We start from the raw sequence: 7,141 nt of genomic DNA on the forward strand, positions 1-7,141 counted from the left end.
TCATAATAGGACAAACAGTATGATGCAAGTATTAAATATCCACATTCCAAGTTTTGCTACAACAAATGCACTGTGAATGTAAGACTTTGATTTATATTAGATGGAAGCTATGTGGAGGAAGAGGGCTGCTTTTTATTTTTTGGAGAAAAATAATGACACCACACAGTACAACAGTTGTATTACTATGGTACAAGGAATTCTAATGGCTTCCTCCCTTTATATGAACTTAGAACCTAGTAGAGTTCTGAAAAAATAAGTTTGACTAAAGGTCCTTTTCCTCTCTTAAGTAGTTGTTCACCAGTTCTCTGTCACATCATTATTTATCTTACATGTGTGACTAGGGGAACTTTTCATATTCAGTTCCTAGTTTGTCTTTATAGCTATAACTTCTGATCATTCTGGTACTCAGTATACCATTAACTACAAGCAATATGTGCTGTCAGTTTTTTATCATTTCTTATCATTATATCAATTATGACAGATTCCCTACATTAAAACTATTCTAAAAGTTCAGAAATACGTCATATTGACAGGTACTTGCTCACACCTGTAATCCCAGGTACTCAGGAGGCTGAGATCTGAAGCTCATGGTTCAAAGCCAACCTGGGTAGGAAATGTCCCTTAGACTTACCTCCAAATAACCCCCCCAAAAAACAAAACGAAACAACAATAACAAAAAAACAACAAAACAAGTTAAGGACAGTCATGAGGCTCTGAGTTCAAGCCCTAGGACTGGCACAAAAATAATTTCAAAATACACACAAAATGTCTTTAGTGTGGTTAACTTTCTTTATTTTTCTTATGAGAAATGCTTTTTATTTATTTAATCCTGTAAGTCTCCAAGTTCTAGATTTCTGTTTTTATCTAATTGATTATATACAATGGTTTGGTATATGCAATAACATATTTTCCTTTTTTTAATACAGGAATCACAGTTACATTGGATAAGCAGTGGGCAAATTATTTCTTTTTTTTCTTTTTCTTTTTCCATATATTTTTTTATTGTAATTAATAGAAGTGTTACATTATTTTCACCTGATAGAAGGTGCATTACTTCACCAACACTGATATCCTTTCTCATGTTTTGGTCGCCATTTCCTTTCCCCCACTCTGGCCCCTTATCATGTTTTCCCCTCTTCCCTATCTGACTTCAAATAAGCAAATATGCATACATACAATATATCAGATAACAAGGTGAAACACTGTAACAATATGAGATAACCAAGGGACAGCAAAAGAAATGAGAGATAACATAGTACATTAAGGCCAACACTCACTCATTATATGGCTTTTGATTCTATATCCTGGAGGTAATTTCATTTAGATTCATACTATATGGACTTATATATCTAGGTTTTGTTCTACTGTAAATCTCTGCTAGGAAAGCCCAAGGTTTCCTTATTGCTCTGCCTAGGAATTCTAATACTCTGTTGAAGAGGAGTGTAGAGAGCGGGCATCATTGTCTCATTCCTGATTTTAGAGAAAATGGCTTTAGCTTTTTGCCATTAAGTATACTGCTAACTGTGGGTTTGGCATACACAGCCTTTATTATGCTGAGGAATGTTCCATGGATTCCTAGTTTCTCCAGAGCTTTTAGTACAAAGCAGTGTTGGAGCAGTGTTGGATCTTCTCAAATGCTTTTTCTGCATCTATTCACACAATCCTGTGATTCTTGTCCTTGCTCCTGTTGATGTGTTGAATTATATTAATTGACTTGCATATGTTCAATCAGCTTTGCATTCTTGTGATGAATCCTGTTTGATCATAGTGTATTATTTTTTTGAAGAGTTCTTGAAGACAGCCAGTATTTTGTTGAGAAGTTTTGCATCAATATTCATCCAAGAAATTGGTTTACAGTTCTCTTTCTTCGATGAATCTCTGTCTGGTTTTGGGATGAGGGTTATAGAGGTTTGTAGAATGAGTTTGGCAAAGAGCCTTCATTTTCAATTTCGTTGAAGAGCTTGAGGAGTGTTGGTGTGAGCTCTGCTTTGAAGACCTTATACAATTCAGCTGTGAATTGATCTGTCCCTGGCCTATTATTGGATGGAAGGTCTCTTATTGCCATTTCTATTTCAGGGCTTGAAATAGGTCTGTTTATTTGGATTAGGTCTTCTTGGTTCAGTGTGGGTTTGTTAATGTTGGCTAGAAATTCATCCATTCCAAATTTGTAGCCATAAAGGTTTGAAAAGTATTCCCTTATGATGCTCTGGATCTTGGTAATTTCTCTTGTGATATTACCATTCTCATCTATGATTTTGTTTATTTGGGTGTGCTTCCTTCTTTTTCTTGTACGATTTGCTAAGGGTCTGTCAATTTTCTTAAATTTTTCAAACAACCAGCTCTTTGTTTCTATAGTTTTTTTTTGGACTCCAATTCCTTTAATTCTGTTTTTATTTTAATAATTTCCTTCCTTCTCCTGGGATTAGGTTTGGATTGTTGCTCTTTTATGAAGAGCTTAAGGTGGTAAATTAAATTATTGGTTTGTGGTTTTTTGAATTTGTTAATGTAAGCACTCAGAGCTATAAATTTATCTTTGAGTACTGCCTTGCCTCTGTCCCAAACAAGCTGGTATTTTGTATGCTCCTTTTTATTAAATTGAATAAACTGTTGAATTTCAGTTCCGGTATCCTTGATGCCCCACTGGTGATTCAACAATGTGTTGTTCAATCTCCATGAGTTTCAGGGTTTTTGTTGGTGGAGATTGGTATTCAGTTCCAATTTGATGCGCTTGTGGTCTGAGAGAATGCAGGCAATAATTTCAGTGTTTCTGAATTTGTACAGGTTTGCTTTATGCCCTAAAATGTGGTCTATTTTGGAAAATGTTCCATGTGCTGCTGAAAAAAACACATATTGTGATGCTGCTGGGTGAAATAATATGAAGATTTCTGTTAGATCTAGTTGGTCTATAGTTGTTCAATTCTAAGGTTTCTCTGTGGATTTTTGCCTGGTTGATCTGTCCATAGGTGAGTGTGGTGTGTTAAAGTCACCAACCATCATGGTGTTTCAATCTACATGTGGTTTTAGTAAAAGTAAGTCTGCTTAATGAAGCTCTTTGCTCCGGGATTAGGTGTGTAGGTATTTAATTTGGTTATATCTTCCTGGATGAGAGATACCTTTATTAGTTTATAATAATTTTCTTTACCTTTCTCACTAATTTTTGTTCAATGTCTATTTTATCTGATATGAGGATTGCGACTCCAGCCTGTTTATGGGGGCCTTTAGCTTGATAAACTTTATTCCAACCTCTTACTTTCAAAAAATATTTATGGAGATGACTGTGGACATAATGAAAGAGATGAAAGCAGAGTTACAAAAACAATACCAATAATATAAGCAGGAAATTACCAAGGAGCTCAACGAATTCAAAAGTGAAATGGAAGTAAAGATTAATACCCTCTAAGCAGACATGATCAGCTCAGTGTCCACAATTCAAGCAAAAATGGATGCATAAAGAAACAGATTTCATCAAAAAGGACCTTTACATCCCTAGTTAAGATAATCACTAGGTACTTTATTTACTTTGAGGCTATTGCAAAAGGAGTTGCTTTCCTGATCATTGCCTCATTCCTCTCACTGCTTACATAGAGGAAGGCAGTTGATTTTTGAGGAGTAATTTTGTGCCCTGCTACCTTGCCAAAGTTTTGAATCAGCTCAAGGAGCTTGGGAGTGGAGTCTATAGGTTTCTTTAAACACAGAATCAGGTCATCTGCAAAGAGGGACAGTTTCACTTCCTCTTTTCCTATTTGGATCCCCTTTACACTTGCTTCTTACCTTATTGCTCTGACTAGCAATTTTAATACTATGTTAAAGAGGAGTGCAGAGAGTGGGCATCCTTGTTTTGTTCCTGATTTTAGAGGGAATGGCTTTAAATTTTTGCCATTAAGTATAATGCTACCTGTGGATTTGTAATACACAGCCTTTATTATACTGAGGAATGTTCCATGGATTCCTAGTTTCTCCAAAGCTTTTAGCATAAAGCCCTGAAAAAGGAAATTAAACCTGAACTGAGGAAATGAAAAAACCTCTCAAGCTCCTGGAATGGAAGAAGCAACATCGTGAAAATGACAATCTTGCCAAGGGCTATCTACAAATTCAACGCAATACCCATCAATATCCCAATGTCATTCTTTAAAGAAATAGAAGAGGCAATCCAAAATTTAATATGGAATAATAAAAGACCCCATATAGCAAAATCACTTCTTAGCAGAAAGAACAGCACAGGAGCAATTTCAATACCAAACTTTAGACTCTATTACAGAGCTATGATAAACAAAACAGCTTGGTACTGGCACAAGAACAGGTCTGAAGACAAATGGAATAGAACTGAGGACCCAGATATTAACCCACAGACCTATGGCCACCTAATTGCTAACAAGGGAGCCAAAAAAATAGAATGGAAGAAAGATAGCCTCTTCAACAAGTGGTGCTGGCAGAATTGGTTAAGCACCTGCAGAAAACTAAAGCTGGATTTTTCCTTGTTACCCTGCACTAGAATTAACTCCAAATGGATCAAAGACCTCGAGGTAAAAGCCGACACACTGAAAACTTTACAAGAAAGAATAGGATATACACTAGGCCTCCTTGGCACAGGTTGAAACTTTCTCAATAAGGACCAAGAATCACAACGAATCAGAGAAAGGCTGGATAAGTGGGACTACACTAAACTGAAGAGCTTCTGTAGGGCAAAGGACATAGCTAGTAAATTAGTTAGGAAACCTACAGAATGGAAGAAGATCTTCACTAAAGATACTATGGACAAAAACCTCATATCTAAAATAAATAACAGGTCAAAAAATTGAATCACCCCAAAACTAATCTCCAAAGATACAACCATCCCATTAAAAGATGGTCCAAAGACTTAGAGAGTCTTCTCTGAAGAAGAAACTAAAATGACCTATAGACACATGAAGAAATGCTTGACATCTCTGGTCATAAAAGAAATGCAAATCAAAACAACTCTAAGACTCCATCTCACTCGAGTTAGAATAGCCAGTTTCAAGAAAACTAATAACAACAGATGCTGTTGGGGATGTGGCCAGGAGGGATCACTAATACACTGCTGGTGGGAGAGCAAACTCACTTAATCACTACAGAAAGCAGTATAGCAGTTCCTCAAAAGACTAAACATAGAACTCCCCTGTGACCCAGCAATTTCACTACTTGGAATTTACCCAATCATCCAGAGACAAGGACATACTAAATCCATTAGCATAACCATATTCATTGCAGCACTATTTACAATAAGCCTAGATATGGAACCAACCCAGATGTACCTCAGTTGATGAGTGTATCAACAAGATGTGGTATTTTACACAATGGAATTCTGTGCTGCTGTCAGAAAGAACCACATCGCCCCATTTGTTTGAAATGGAAAGTGTTAGAAAAAATCATATTAAGCAAAGTAAGCCAGACTCAAGGAACATAGGCCCAAGAGTCTCCCTCATTTGTCAAAATCAGAAGAAACCTTGGGTTCTCCTACCAGAAATTTATAATAGAACAAAATCTAGAGACATAAGGCCAAATAGTATAACACTAAATATAACGACCTCCAGAATAAAAAAAAAACAAAATCCATATAATGAATGATTGTTGTCATTAATGTACTATGTTATCTCATCTCTTTTGCTACCTCTTGGTTATATCATATTGTTACAATATTTCACCTCGTTATCTGATATATTTTGTTTGTGCTTAATTGGTTATTTGAAATTGGATGGGGAAGGGGGAAATCAAGATGAGTGAGGTGCGGGGGGAGGGAAATGGGGACCATGTCATGAGAAAGGGTATCAATGTTAGTAAAGTAATGCATCGTCTATCTGGTGAATATAATGTAACCCTTCTATTAGTTACAATAAAAAATGGAACAAACTGTAAAAAAAATTAAAAAATTTTCTAAAATTCTAAGTTGAAACTGTTTTCTTCCCACATAAAAGCATACATTTAGAGGTAAGAATCTACTTGGAATTATTTCATGTCTTTCAAATAAAGTAGTTGAAAAATTAAAAAAAAAGAAACATGTTGCCTGAGATGGCAATTAGGACATCCAGAGTGGAAGATAGAAAGCAAGTGCTGGAGCAAAGAATCATCATTCCGGAGAAATCAGTCACCAAAGAGAACTCCAGGACCTGGCAGATGTAGCCAAGAAATCTAATCTTCCTATAATAGGGATCGATGAGGGGGGGAGTACCTTGATAAAGGAATGCAACCCTTATTAACGAAAATCATAGCAGAGAACTTCCCCAAACTTAAATGGAAATTACTTACATTATTGAAGTTTTCAAGACTCCAAACAGGCAAGATCCTAGAAGGAACTCATCTAAACACATCATAGTAAAAATACTAGACCTGAATACCAAAGAGCTGATCTTAAAGTCTGCAAAAAGAAGAAAGAGGTATACTACAATAAAAAAAATTATAATAACTGCAGACCTCTCCACACAAATCTTAAATGCAAGAAAACCATGGAAAAACATCATACATGTCCTGAAGACCAACAACTGTCAATCCAGAATGATATATCCAGTAAAACTAGCATTTATAGTTGAGGGAGAAACAAGAATATTTCACTCCAAAGAGAAGGTTTATGAATACGTGCACACTAAACCAGCATTACAAAAAATATTAAATAATCAAGAACAAATTTCAGAACATCAAGGTCCCCATGAAGAAGCAATTACCTATAAGACACTAAACACAAAAGGGGAAAAAAGAGAGAGAAAGAAACTTGGAAGTAAAAATAAATAATGACAATGGACACTGACCACTTCTCCATAATTCCCCTAAATGTGATCAGGTTGAACAATCCAATCAAAAGACACAGAACAGGAGACTGGTTTAAGAAACAAGACCCATCCATATGTTGCCTCCAAGAGACCCGCCTCACTGCCAAGGACAGAAACAAATACCAGCTGAAAGGATGGAAATCAATTTTCCACTCCAATGCACTGTGCAAAAAGCCAGGAGTAGCAGTCTTAATCTCCGACAAAATTAACTTTCACTAAAATCAGTACATAAATATAAACACGGCCACTACTATCCATACCCAGAATATTACGGTTATAAGCATTACTCCCCCAACACTGGAGCACCCAAATACATCAAGCAAACTCTCTTAGAATTACAGAACATGATAGACTCAAAC

This window comes from Megascapheus bottae, chromosome X (assembly GCF_031878675.1).
Source record: "Megascapheus bottae isolate mThoBot1 chromosome X, mThoBot2.hap1, whole genome shotgun sequence".
Taxonomy (NCBI): domain Eukaryota; kingdom Metazoa; phylum Chordata; class Mammalia; order Rodentia; family Geomyidae; genus Megascapheus; species Megascapheus bottae.